The following is a 15,202-nucleotide window of genomic DNA, read 5'->3' as shown; positions in this document are numbered from 1 at the left end:
ACACATTCTGTCCATTTCTCCTTTCTCTGAAATCTCCATTCTTGGAGATTTCAATGTTCACCACCACCTTTGGCTCTCCTCTCCTTTCACGGATCCACCTGGTGAACAAGCCTACATCTTTTCTATCCTTAATGACCTAGAGCAGCTTGTACAGCACCCTACCCGTATCCCTGACCGCCTTGGAGAGAGCTCCAACATACTTGACCTCTTCCTCACAACTAATCCTTCTGCTTACTCTGTTAATCTTTTCTCTCCGTTGGGCTCCTCCGATCACAACCTTATTACCTTAACCTGTCCTATCGCTCCAGTACGGCCTGCGGACCCTCCAGGGAAACGTCGTCTCTGGCATTTTGGAGCCACGGACTGGGAGGCCCTCAGGCAGTACTTCTTTGATTTTCCCTGGAATGATTATTGCTTCCATGGCCGTGAGCCATCTGAGTGTGCCTTGCGCATTACGGAGGTTATTCTCTCGGGCATGGAAGCATACATTCCTTTCTCATATCCTTTGACTAACGCAAGAAAGCCTTGGTTTAATCACGCTTGTTCTAATGCTGTCTGCAACAAGGAGAAGGCCTACAAAAGGTACCGGAGCCAACCCACCCCTGAATCACATAATCTTTACGTTTCTGCCCGGAATCGTGCTAAGTCTGTTCTTCGCTCTACTAAAAATAATTTCATCCATACTAAATGCTCTCAACTCTCCAACTCGAATTCTTCCCGCTCCTTCTGGCACCTTGCCAAAAATCTTTCTAACAACTTTACCTCATCATCCTTCCCTCCTCTTTTCTACTCTGATGGTTCTGTAGCTATTTCTTCTACTGATAAAGCAGATCTCTTCGCACAACTTTCTCCTCCAATTCCACCTTAGACGATTCCGGTGCTGTTCCTCCATCACTTCCCCCTCTGACTTCCTCATGGCTGACATTAAAATTTCTTCAGTTGATGTATTTTCTGCCATTACTGGCCTCAGTACTAACAAGGCATATGGGCCTGATGGGGTCCCTCCTGTTGTTCTCAAAAACTGTGCTTCTGTGCTTACACCCTGCCTAGGCAAACTATTTCGCCTTTGTCTGTCAACTTGTACCTTTCCTTCTTGCTGGAAGTTTGCTCTCATTCAGCCAGTCCCAAAGAAGGGTGACCACTCCCAACCCTCCAACTATCGTCCAATTGCTTTAACGTCCTGTATTTCAAAAGTTTTCGAGTCAATTCTTAATAGAAAAATTTTAAGGCATCTTTCCTATCACAACCTTCTTTCCGATCGTCAGTATGGGTTCCGTCAGGGACGCTCCACTGGCGATCTTCTCACCTACCTTTCAGACTCCTGGTCATCCTCCTTTCGGGACTTTGGCGAAAGCTTTGCCATTGCACTTGACATATCAAAGGCTTTCGATCGAGTCTGACATAAATCTTTAATTTCCAAACTGCCCTCCTACGGTTTCTATCCTTCTATCTGTGCCTTCATCGCTAGCTTCCTTTCTGGTCGTTCTATAGCTGCTGTCGTAGACGGCCATCGTTCTTCTCCTAGATCTATCAACAGTGGTGTTCCTCAGGGCTCTGTCCTATCACCAACTCTCTTCCTTTTATTCATCAATGATCTTCTAAGCTGTACATCTAACCCTTATCCACTCATACGCTGATGACTCCACCCTTCACCTTTCCATTCGGTTCCCGCAACGCCCATCTCAACAGTTACTTCAAGAAACAAGGGATGAGGCTATGGCACACCTAATGTCTGACTTGGCTCATATCTCTGACTGGGGTAAAAATAATATGGTTGTCTTTAATGCATCTAAGACTCAGTTCTTACACCTATCAACCCGACAAAATCTTCCACAGGTATACCCACTAATGTTTAATAATATTCAGATTAATCCTGCATCATCCTTGAACATGCTAGGGGTTTCATTTACTCGGGACTTATCTTGGAAAGATCATATTACATCTCTTGTAAAATCTGCTTCCAAGAGATTGGGTGTGCTAAGCCGACTCCGCTCTTTCTTTACCCCTGCACAATTGTTGACTCTATACAGGGGTTTTATCCGCCCCTGTGTGGAGTACAACTCTCATGTGTGGGGAGGCTCCCCACATACAGCTCTTCTCAATAGGGTGGAGTCAAAGGCTTTTTTTTCGTCTCATTAACTCTCCTCCTCTTACTGACTCCCTTCAACCTCTGTCTCTTCGCCGCACTGTTGCATCTTTATCTCTTTTCTATCGCTACTTTAATGGTCACTGCTCCTCTGAACTGTCTGTTTGCATTCCTCCACCTCTACGACGGGCGCGTAGCACCCGTCTGGCAGCAAACTCTCATCCCTTTTCTGTCCAACTCTCTAATGCAAGAGTTAACCGTTACTCCCAGTCTTTCATTTATGCAACAGGTCAGCTCTGGAACTGTCTCCCTCTGTCTGTATTTCCTTCTGCCTATGATCTCCAGTCTTTCAAACGTAGTGTGTCCAGGCATCTCAAAATGATCGGATCTTGAATTTGGCTCTCTATTGTATTTTGTTTTTCTCTTGGAGGGAACTGTTACTGCGGGCTCATGGCCTTTGGTTCCTTCTTCCTCGCATAAAAAAAAAAATATATATATATAAGAAAGTTTGTGTACATGGTGATGCTGATGTGATTTTGCTGGAAAATATAAAGTTTAGAACCTTGAGAGAGAGAGAGAGAGAGAGAGAGAGAGAGAGAGAGAGAGAGAGAGAGACTAGACTGTATGTGAGTGAGGTGTGTGTGTGGGGGGGGGAGATAAGAGACCGGTGTCGTATGCATGGAGTGACATGCTGAAAGTTACCGTTCCGCTCAATGCGTATGCGCCGAGTGGGCGTTTAGCTTCTGTTTTGAAAGTATCCGCATATTATCTCAAATTTTGTGCCATTTATCAACAACGTTGTATGAAATACATGTGTCAGGAAGATAGTTGGATGTCTTGTCGACCTGTAGGTAACTACAGGTCAATATATGGATATATAGAAATAAAGATATATATATGTATGTTACAGGGAGATTGTGAAATTAGTCATTTCGTGAATTAAGATTAGTTTAATTTAGGTTTATTTAGCTTAGGTTGATCTAGGATAAGGTTAGGTTAGGTTTGGTTAGGTTAGGTTAGGTTAATTTAGGCTTAATAGAGAAGAGAACGGTAACTTCCAGCATGAAGTCTATCTATCTATCTAATCCCGTTTGGGGTGGCCACAAACAAATCGCCTCCAAGTCGCCCTGTCCCCCGCCATTTCACTGCCCTGGTCCCAACTCACACACCCCTCTCTCATATACCTCTCCACCCCATCCCTCCATCTCATCCTCGGCCACCCCCTCCCTCTTCCCCCCTCCACCTCACTCACATACACTCTTTTCGTCAGTCTTTCACCCTCCATCCTCTCCACATGGCCAAACCACCTCAGTGTGTTCCTCATAACGCTTCCTATCGCATGAATTCACTCCGTGCATATGACACCGGGATTGAGATTAACGAGAGGGAAAGTTATATGCATGAGCTTGGTGTGACTTTGACGAAAGGCAGGCTGATGCCGAAAGAGAAGGCGATATGGAGGCGTGTTTCTCGTGCAAACCCCTCTACGATTAAGGGGCCTGGCTGTAATACTCAGAAACTACAGCTCCTCACTGACTGTACTGACAAGCCTTTGCAACAATTGTACGAGGTGGATGTTGCAGTCTCTGGGTATTTCTTTTCGTCTTCACTGCTGAGTATTTTTTCTCTTTCCACCCACGTTTGCACTCCTGTTCTTCGTCACTGTGAATTAGACACTTCACCAGAGCCTGTTTCAGAAATCTGCCGCAAGGTTCGCTTCCGTCGCCCAGCTCTGATGTGGGGTAGGCATTGAAAAAGTAAAGTAAAACACCCCAAAACATATTTTACTAATCAAATTACTCAGTTTGCATGATATGCTACAAAGAAATTACAATATGGAAGCCTTTCGATTATATATAATGTCATTTTGTAAACTCAAAGCTTTAGCCAGTTTACTCATCTCTCTAAGCATAACATGGAGACAAAACCTAGGCAATTTTACTAAAACCATCCATAAAGCAAGACAACAGTGACTAAAATATCTGTCATTCGTTAGTATCCACAAAATAAAATAGATATGAAGCCGCAGATTTGGCCGCTCCTTTCTATATGCTGCCCTGCCTGATTTTATGATTTTTCAAAACAATCCCTGCTGGACGTCTGGACGATCCTAGCTGCCTAACATGACGAAATTTGTGTGTGAAGTTGCTGTTTGGAAATCAGACTCTATGGAAAGTGCCTAAAGCTATGCTTATATGGTTGACATGAAGGAATGGGCAAGGTTCCCATCTCAACAAATGGAACCAAGCTGAAAAAAGTTGTGGGAACACAAGAGCAGGCCACAACTTGGGTGGAGGGCCACAAGAAACCATGCAGTCTGTTGAAGTCATTTTCTAGAGTGGGGTGAAAATGGACCATCTTTATCCCATCCTGACCCAGAATTGTTCGCCTACAAGAAATGATCAACAAAAAGTTCATTAATTATACTACACCCAACCCCTCCCCACACTCGCCTATGGTTAAAGTGTCGTACTGCGCTGCCGTTTTGTTTTGATTATATGACTGATTAACTAAGTATTCGTTAAGTACATAATTTTCAGTAGAACAGCTTACTTCTTTAAAGCATGCTAAAACACACATATCAGAAGTCCTGAAGGTTATTTCCTTTTACTAATTGCACACGATTTTTTCAAATATATGTAAACAGATAACACACTATTTTAGTCCCCAAGCTAAGATAGACTAAGATTCTCTGGAAGCATGGTTATTTAATTTTTTTTACTGGTATATATATGCACTTGACTGAATATGGAAAATGATTGCTATAAACTGCAACATTATTATTAACTTAGGTACAGTTTCATAGGTCCATAAAACCCCCAAAAATATTTTATCAAGGCAGGGCGATGCTAGACCACCTGGTAGCCGACCTCTGAAACAGGGTTTGGTAAAGCCGCTAATGGAAGCATTCGCACAAAGAGGAAATTCTGCCGGACACCGCCAGAAACTATGCCTTGTTTTCGTTTCTGCGGGCTAAGGGGCTCTTAGTTAAATTTCGGTGTTATTTTTCTGATCGATAATTACGATACTGGTTAAGCAAATAGCTTTAAAAAATGCAAATCACTCTTTTATGCTATTTCACCCAAATTATCGCTGATAAAATAATATATTTGTATATTTTTTCCTAAGAAGATTAGTACACAAATTGCCAAAAAGACGGTTTTTGGACTGTAAGAAGTAAAAAAGGCAAATGAATATTGACATTTGTATATAATCTGACATGTACGAAAAAAATGGCACATATGGTCTATCCATAGTTTAATATTTATTAGACTCTAAAATGACTCTAAAATGTTAGCGCGTACCGAAGCCTAGCACTGCCAGACGTATGAAGCAATCATGGTGATGGAGTAGATCAGCCAGTGAAGACAGATGGCTGTTTCGTTTTCCTTGGAAAACTTGTTTTACCGGAGGCACCAAATAAATATCCAATATCCGATGTAATAGAGCCAAAGGCATGTCCGGATAGTGATCCTGTCCGGATATTGGGACCCAGCCTCCTGGACTTGTACTTATGGACCCTAACTCAGAGAAACACCTATACAACTCCCTCTGGACATGCATTGCACCTATTTAAGACCCAAATCACACCAGTAAGGGACATAAAAGACTGAAATAAATGCAAAAGAACCATAAAACGAGGTTTTAGAGGTGAGTTTATACAATATTAACCCTTTCAGGTCTCCTGGCCACTATAGTGGCTTTCTCGGTAGGGGTCTCCTAGCCACTCCCGTGGCAGCATATTTAGGCATGAATGAAAACTGTTGCATGAGGCTGGTGAATGAAATAAGGATACGAGCAGCTCCCCAGACCCCTCAGCTTCTGCCAGGCATGCGCAGATCACAATATTTTAGTTCACACAGTCCGGGAAGAGCTAATTATGGTGGGGGGTTGGGTCGCACGTATTGGTTTTATTATACTGCTGATCTGGCAATATTTTTTCCTATTTTGGTATCAGTTCATATAGAAAAAGAATATTGTTTGCAATATATTTTAACTGTTCTGGAGGATACATAGCACCCCCCCCCAATTGGCCCCCCCCCTCTCTCTCTCTCTCTCTCTCTCACCTCCTCCTCCCTTTCATATCCCCCTTCCTCTACCCACCTACCTCCCATCGATCCCCTACCCCTCTACCTTCTACCCTTCCACCCTCCACTCTCCCTCCAATCCCCCTTCCCCTTCTTCCTCCACCCTCCTACCTCCAACTGATCCCCCACCCGTCTACCTCCCACCCTCCACTCTCCCACCAATCCCCCACCCCATGTGTCGCGTCACAGGCAAGCAAGAGATTTCTGAGTTGTATGTCTCAATATCTATTCATTTCCTGGGTGTTAGAGTGTCTGATTGAGGGAAAATAAATACAGAGTTATGATTTTAGGTTTCTAAGTTCTTTTCTGTAGCTTTTTATACACGTACCATGCATTTATTTGTTACCAGGCGGATAGACACATGCAGCGAGTGTTGCCTTTTTCATTGATAAATGATCATTAGTGTCTCCTTCCTTTTTTCTGATCTCTATTTCATGAGTTTCTCACATTTCCTGGTTATACTTATAACACCGTCAATTTTGAGAAATAATAAATATTTGATCACTGTTTCTACTGCTGTCTGTAAGTACACAGGATGATATAGTTAGCAACAATAAAATAAACATACGTACATACAAAAGACAAGCTCATGGGCTTACCCCCATGTCCTCACCCCCACAGCCTTGGACAGTACGAAACAAAATAAGAGCAAAGTAAAATTAATTAGTAGTAAGTGATAGTTTTATAAGGATCTTATAACTGTTTTGTTTGTTGTTTGTAAAGAAAACATCTCAAGAATCATTCACAAATCACATGAGATATTTTCATCCATTCATTCATTCATTGCCAGGCGCCATGTATCCCAAATGGGGTGGCCAAGGGCTTAGAGTTAATTGTTTTACAGGCAGGGGCACTAATCCTCCACCAACCCCACTTGACATGAGATATAATGTACATATATTAGTGCACTGTTTTTTATGGAAAAACATGAAAACAAACAATGCAATCATGTCCTCTACACACCAAGAAATCACCTACCCACCAAGACGGCAATAATCACCACGCTACCACACACCACTTGTTAAGCAACTTCCCATCATTTTTGCAGCACTTGTATGGTGAATAGAGCTCTGTTTTGTAGGCAGATGTGTATTACTTCCTTGTGCATGAATATGGTATTTTTTTCTTTATTCGCAAATCTTGACTTTCTTCAAAAAAATGCGTCTGTCAAACGTGACCTTGGGACCTATTTGAGACCTGAAAGGGTTAAACATTATGGGTACTTACAAGTCCCTGGCTCCTGGACTGGTTTGAACTGCCAGTTTGCAGTCCACAGTTAATCCTCTGCACTCTAAATTCTAATTTCTTAACACTGCACAACACTGTAAATTCCTGTGTGTTCTAGTGGCGAGGTATTGCAGTTTATTCACTGTTTATTCACAAAAAACAAGCACATGTGGCTTGCACTGCTATAAGCATCTGCTCTCGATCGGAGTTAGGCTGTGACTGTTGATGATGGCGGGGTAACAGAGTTGCCAGATCGCAATGGCCACATTACCAATCTCGTCAACTTTCATTATCAAATTTAACTTTTCATTACCAAATTCGTAAAGCTAGCATTTATTCCTCACTAATCATATATACAAGTGGAAATACATGTAATCACTCTACTTATAATTAACACCATGTTGATTATTTTCACGCTATGTAGGGTAGCAGATTAATCAGAGAGAGCAAACAATCCACCATCTTCATCCTGTGTATCCTCATACATGTGAAAAATCCATTTGGTAATGCATTATTCTGATTCATTACCAAACGAATTTTTCATTACCAAATTGGCCCACACTTGGTAATGAAAAATACCAAATGGCAACCCTGACAGGGGAGGGGGGGAGGGGGGAGGAAGGAAGGGGTGAAGGGACCATGGTGTAACAGTTGTTCGGCGCCATACAGCAATTTCAAATTACGGGTGGGAAAAAAGTCAGATTTTTTTCGAATTTTTTGCGTTTTTTGGCCCATTTTGGGAATATTGGATCCCGGGACGATTATGTCCAGTAAGTGTGTGGGGGGGGGATGTTCGGATATTAGAGGGATTACTTATACATATATATATATATATATATATATATATATATATATATATATATATATATAAAGGCCTAGATATGAGTTATTAGTATTGTGCAGGATACTACTCAGGTTGAGGTGGGGTAGGGTGAATAGCACATAGGGCAGAGGTTCTTATACTATTATTGCAGGAAGTCCAAGTTATATATTTGTGGAGTAGGTGGTATTATTTCACTGTTGGTAATTACTACTTTAACACTGGGGTCTGTATATGAGTTTAGTATGATGCGACGTTACTAGATGGTAGCATATTCACTGCAATAGACCCGTGTTCACAATTTCACTGTTACTTTCATTCACTCCACCACTTTTATATTGTCACTGGTGTTTCTCTCACTGACTTCCTTTATGTGGTTAATTCACTGCTCTGCCTTCACGTCACTGAGTCAAGGACACTGTGCTTTCACTGTCACTCCTTTCGGGTCTGGGCGTCGGGGCGGTCAGGTACAAGGGCGGCGGGGGTGACCCAGCCTCCCTACTGATGGGGCTGGGTTCCGCCAGGGGCCTCTGTGTTCAGGGGCCATGGGATCACGCGTAGGGGCATCCACTCTCGTCCGGGGCTTCGGGTGGCGAAGGGCCCCATGCTTTTGGGGTTTGGGGTGGGGGTACGGCCCTCGGGGCTGGGGCCGAATAACTGCCTGAACTTCTCTCTAATGTGCCCAATGGAGGATGAGGGTCTCTGGTGTCGGGGTGTAGGGAGGTCCCGCCCGCGGGTCCTGGGGGCAGTCTGGAGGTCTCGAGGGCTACGGTCCCCAGTGTTCAGAGATGACATCAAGAAGGGGTTGCAGCATCGGCCTATGTTGGGGTCCATCAGGTGAGTCCTCTCCAGATCCGGCCGCAGGAGAAGAGCCTGGTGGAAGTCACGGGGCCTCTCCAGTACTCCTCCAGGCTGTGGGCTCCCTCTGGGTCATAGGCTGATGGACAGGAGTCGGCATCTGACGGAGGAGCAGCTACCGGCTGTCTCCTGCCATAGGGCCTGGCTACTGGCTGTGGCCTTCCGGGGTTGTGGCTGCAGGCTGTCACTAAGGTCTGGCTACTGGTCGTGGTCTGGGGAAAGGAGCGGCTACAGACTGACTCGGGGGCACCTTCAGAGCGGCTACAGGCCATCTCCTGACGAAGGTGGGAGCAGCTATAGGCTGTCTCCTGTTTACCTCCGGAGTGGCTGCAGGCCGTCTCCTGTTTACCTCCGGAGTGGCTGCAGGCCGTCTCCTGTTTACCTCCGGAGTGGCTGCAGGCCGTCTCCTGTAGGAGGTTGAGTGGCTACAGGCCGTCTCCTTAGGGGCACCTTCAGAGTCGCTACAGGCCATCTCCTGACAATGGCAGGAGCGGCTAAAGGCTGTCTCCTGTTTTCCTCCAGAGCTGCTGCAGGCCGTCTCCTGTAGGAGGGTTGAGTGGCTACTGGCCGTCTGAGGGGTGCGGACTAGAGCTGGAGTTACAGCTCCGCCCTGATGTTGGATGGGGACGGCTTGCCCGGAAGGTAGTCTTGTATTCCTGCTATGGTGGCGGTGGGCAAGCTCCGCATCATAGGGGCATGCAGCCCAGGAGGACTTATGTCATTGTCGTCCTGAGTCCTGGTGCACTGTCGGTGCTCCTCTGTGGGCTCCTTCTGGGGGGTGTTAGGTTGCCCTCTGTGGCACTATACTGCATCTTACCACCGCCTGCTGGGAAAAAGTCTCGTTGCTGTGACTAGAGGTGATAAACTTTGGTGTTGCAGGTGTGGAAGACTGGCTGTAGGTATTGGAGGAGGGCATGCCAGGCTGTGGTGGCCGAGTTCTCGTCTAGCTGCTCGTCACAGGTGATGAAGAGGGTGGATGGGTCGGTGGAGGAGCAGAGGAGTCGTAGGAGGTGGTGATGTACTCGGACTCAATGTTTTCGTCCAAAGGGCGGCACCCATATGGCTCGGAGAATCCTCATGGCGCTAGGTGTTGTCTGTGCAGGGCTGTGCTGAATGTTGGAGATGGACTGTGCAATTGGGGTTTTATGTTGGGGTAATGTGATGCGGCATCTCTGGGGATTGTAGGTGGCCAGATTTGGGCCTTGTGTATCATGAGTGTGAGATGATTTAGGGCAGGGGTAGGGTGTGATTTTGCGGTGAGGCGGGTAGGATGGGAGAGTGGGTGTATCTGCTGGGTTGGCGGGAGAGGTGGCCGGAGTGTGTGATAGTTGTTTTAACCCGTTGGCTGCAGGATCAAGTTGAAAGGGACCCTTTGCCTGTGCGGCTATCTCGCCAAAACTCAGCTCTCACAAACCAGCATGAAATATATATCAATGTACTCGCCATATATCTGTGTATACTCTGGTTAACATTTTTTTTTTTTTTTTTCTAAAACGCCGTAGTAATGGCGAAGTTGTGAACAGATTATGGAGAAGTTGGTGACAAAGCATCCTACGTTTACAGAGTGTGAGGGAAAATGAAGCATCAGAGCGGACCCTAAAATAAACTGAATACACCGATACAAATGTAAACCACATCGGGAAATGGGTGTACTGATAAAGTACGTGGCTGATGTGGACCATGGAATATAAGAACAATATGTGGATATGGATATGGCATGGAGATGAGTGATAGGGTGATGTTCTAGTCACATCGACATAACTGTACACCTAATAATAGCTCGCTAAAATGCCCTGGTATTTTCACAAGTTAGCTAGTTAGTGACATTAAGAATTTGTCGTGTGTGTGTGTGTGTGTGTGTGTGTGTGTGTGTGTCCTGACCAGCCTCTAAAGTGTGTAAGTCGGTGCAAACACAAACCATTGAGGGAAAAGGGGGAGTGCTGATGAAAAATCCAATGTGTATTGTAAAAAACAGGAAAAAAGCCCACTGGCTACACAACGCCCCTCATGCAAGACGCCCGTGGTCTGACACACACACACACACACACACACACACAAGAAAAATACGTGGATATGGGTATGGAAACAAATCATAGGGGGAAAATGGGGGTGTACTGACGAAGAGAGAGAGAGAGAGAGAGAGAGAGAGAGAGAGAGAGAGAGAGAGAGAACACCTGTGGGAGATAGGAGACAAAGATGTGGCTCGCTCAGGCCACCACAGGGCAGGTGAGGGTAAGGGATAAACGGACGAAGGCGGGGCTGCCGGAAATCAAGTTTGCAGAGTGAACTGCACCTGTTTCCTTTGTCTAATAAATCTATTTCCATACTCATGAGATGTGATTATAGAAGATGAACGGCGATACCACGTTGAGTACACCGCTTCCTGTCCGATCAGCGAAGTTAAGCAACGTTGGGTCTGGTTAGTACTTGGATGGGTGACCACCTGGGAACACCAGATGCTGTTGGCATCCCTACGTGTCAAGTGGGGTTGGTGGAGGATTAGTGCCCCTCCCTGTAAAACAATTAACTCTAAGCCCTTGGTCACCCCGTTTGGGATACATGGCGTCTGACAATGAATGAATGAAACTAACAATCTGTTGTCAGATGAGGTCGAGGAAGCCTAATGTTCAAATATTATGGGTGATGTATCGGGGTTGTCACTTTAACGAGGCTAAGTTTCAGATTTCCTGCATTCCTCGCATTCCTTTGACATTGTATAGTACGGAAGACATGAATATGGATGAAAGAGTTTTGTTCAAGTCATATAGGCACACATACATATGCATGGGATAACAGCTGGCTAAAATGCTGTCATTATTATACTTTGGTGGCCTATATAAAGGTGATTTCAATAAAGCGGGACCAAGGTTCCGGTAAATTATCCTGCCTTCCTCAGATTCATTTGAAACTGTACAGCACTGAATGTAATAAGCATGGATATGGATTACAGGGTTATGATCAAGTCATATAGACACATGACTGTACATGGGATAATAGCTAGCTGTAAATCGCGAAATAAAAATATAACACAGAACATAACATGTATTGGAACAGCATGCCAAATAAAACATAAAAATGGCTTACTGACTTGTAGTAAATAAGTTAGTACAAAATGGGACATGATAACATGAATTACAAAACAACAAAACTGAATAGTATGACAAACATAGCAGAGACTTATAGACTTGTAGTATATAATTTGGTAGGTGGTGGCGACCATCATCCACTCACTTGATGTAGTGCTGCTTACTTTTTCCTTAGCTTTTATCATTCTTTTTTTGTGCCTGCCCTTCTCTCTTCCTATTTCTCCCATTTTTCTTGTCACTTCTTATTGTCACTATAATTGCTTTATGTTGAGTGACAAGCCTAATGGTTTCCTTTAAGCCAAGAAACCATTTACAGTGCTGGGTGGTAACCATGTAACCAAACCATACGTGCTCCCTACATGTCAATAAGTGGGTTGGTGGAGGGTTAGTGCCCCTCCCCGTAAAACAACTAACTCAAAGTCAAATGGTCACCGCTTATGGGATTATGGCGTCTGGCAATAGACAGATAGATAAGAAAGGCCTGTAAGGAAAGTACTATTGATAATAAAAATTACAAAACATGAAACTGAATAGTATGACAAATATTCAAATGACTTACAGACTTGTAGTACCTAAATTAGCATAAAAATGACACGGAAAGTACTACTAATACACGAGTATATTATAATAATACACGAGTTTATTAAAATGCACTGTACAGTAAATGCAAAGACAGCACAGTCTGTGTGTGTGTGTGTGTGTGTGTGTGCGTGCGTGCCACGTGATTTGTATTTGTGTGTGTGTGTATGTGTGTGCATGTGTAATTTGTATCTACCGTGTGTGTGTGGTGTGTGCATGATTTGTACCTGTGTGTGTGTGTGTGTATGTGTATGATTTATACCTGTGTGTGTGTGTGTGTGTGTGTGTGTGTAATTCACCGGGTCGGTCAGGATCACTTGATGGTCATGATCGTCAGCTTTTACCCTCTCGGAAGGGAGCTGAGAGCTCATATAGTCCGATCTAAGGGCAAGGCTGTGACCTTCACACACGCACACACCCGTCCCCTTGCTCAAGGGGGACAGTAACCACCCACTTCGTCAGTGAAACTTTGCGCAACCTGAGCGAGGCGCGAACTCCCGTCCTCCAGTTGGCAAGCGAGAGCGTTACCACTGCACCAGCGAGCGGTGTGTGTGTGTGTGTGTGTGTGTGTGTGTGTGTGTGTGTGTGTGTGTGTGTGTGCATACAAGTGTTGTATAGGTTGGTCAGAATCTGCGTAAAGACAGGAGAAATGATGGATGGGAAGGAAAGAGTGGTGATGTTTTGAGTTTCTTCACCCCCCTAACTCAAAACATCACCCCTCTTTCCTTCTCATCCATCCTTTCTCCTCTCTTCACCCAGATTCTTACCCACCTATACAACACTTGCACACACACACACACACACACACACACACACACACACATAGTGTAGGTGCATTGCACGCCTGTCATCCCACCTCAAAGTGACAACCTTGTCCAACTTCTCGCTCTAGATGAATAGGTCCCTTTTTTCGTCCCTTTCGTTGCTTCCGGCTTCTCTCGTGGTGGGCTTGAGCTGCTCTTCATCATCTGGTGTATCACTCGAACTGCGGTATCAAGCAGAGTTTTCTCTCCATTGAACTTAGGCATAAACTTCCTGTATATCCGTACAGTTCCACATGACCCAGTTTTCTTGTCAGGTAGGACCTGACAGAGAGCAGGGCTAGTATACCAACCGTTACTGTAAAGAATATGACCTCTGCCCATGTAGTCTGCAATCATCTTTTTGACGACAGCACCAGACGTACCCATGGGGTCTTTCTTGCTGACCTTTGGTATATCAATGTGCCTGTGTACACGATCATGTCGAGAAGAAATCCTGTCTCACAGTCACTCAGCACAAACAGTTTTGTCAAAGCGATGTCTCTTGGATGGGATGTTTGTTAGCTAATTAGTGACACTGAGAAGTTCTCGTATGTGTGTGTGTGTGTGTGTGTGTGTGTGTGTGTGTGTGTGTGTGTCCTGAGCAGCCACTAAACTGTGTAAATCGGTGCAAACACAAACCATGGGGGAAAAAGGGGGAATTCTGATGAAAAAGCTCATGTGTGCTGTGAAAAACAAGAAAAAAGCCCACTGGCTACACCACGCCCCTCAGGCAAAACGCCCGTGCTCTGACACACACACACAATATCTATCTATCTATTTATCTATCTATCTATATAGACTAAATGAAAAATATGTGGACATGGATATACAAACAAAGCATAGGGGGGAAAATCGGGTGTACTGATAAAGAGGCTAATGTGTACCGGGAAAAAATAAGGCAATAAAGTATGTTAACACCACTGGTGATAATAAAAACCACAGAGAGAGAGAGAGAGAGAGAGAGAGAGAGAGAGAGAGAACACCTGTGGGAGATAGGAGACAAAGACTTGGCTCGCTCAGGTCACCACAGGGCAGGTGTGGGTAAGGGATAAACGGACGAAGGCGGGGCTGCCGGAAATCAAGTGTGCAGAGTGAATTGCTCCTGTTTCCTTTGTCTAATAAATCTGTTTCCATACTCATGAGATGTGATTATAGAAGATGACTAACAATCTGTTGTCAGATGAGGTCGAGGAAGCCTAATGTTCAAATATTGTGGGTGATGTATTGGGGTTGTCACTTTAGCAGGGTTAAGTTTCAGATTTCCTGCATTCCTCGCATTCCTTTGACATTGTATAGTACGGAAGACATGAATATGGATGAAAGAGTTTTGTTCAAGTCATAGTCACACATACATATGCATGGGATAACAGCTGGCTAAAATGCTGTCATTATTATACTGTGGTGGCTTATATAAAGGTGATTTCAATAAAGCGGGGTCAAGGTTCAGGTAAATTATCCTGCCTTCCCCAGATTCATTTGAAACTGTACAGCACTGAATGTAATAAGCATGGAAATGGATTACAGGGTTATGGTCAAGTCATATAGACCCATGACTGTACATGCGATAATAGCTTGCTGTAAATTGCGAAATAGTTGAAGAGTCTCATTATACTTCTTTTTTTTTTCACTGAAAGGCATATGGGAAACTATGGTTT

The 15,202-nt window shown here is 44.4% G+C and overlaps 1 non-coding gene across 1 annotated transcript; it reads left to right on the top strand.

Moving 5' to 3' along the window:
- The first annotated feature begins 11,428 nt into the window (after positions 1 to 11,428).
- On the top strand, positions 11,429 to 11,547 carry LOC145390823 (5S ribosomal RNA). Its single transcript, XR_013895736.1, has one exon. It is a non-coding gene; the product is annotated as a 5S ribosomal RNA (ribosomal RNA).
- The last annotated feature ends 3,655 nt before the right edge of the window (positions 11,548 to 15,202 follow it).

Source organism: Coenobita brevimanus, chromosome 15, assembly GCF_032717465.1.
Source record: "Coenobita brevimanus isolate Jiangsu-jjx chromosome 15, ASM3271746v2, whole genome shotgun sequence".
NCBI classification, from domain to species: Eukaryota; Metazoa; Arthropoda; class Malacostraca; order Decapoda; family Coenobitidae; genus Coenobita; species Coenobita brevimanus.
This window is presented reverse-complemented; position numbering and strand designations above follow the sequence as displayed.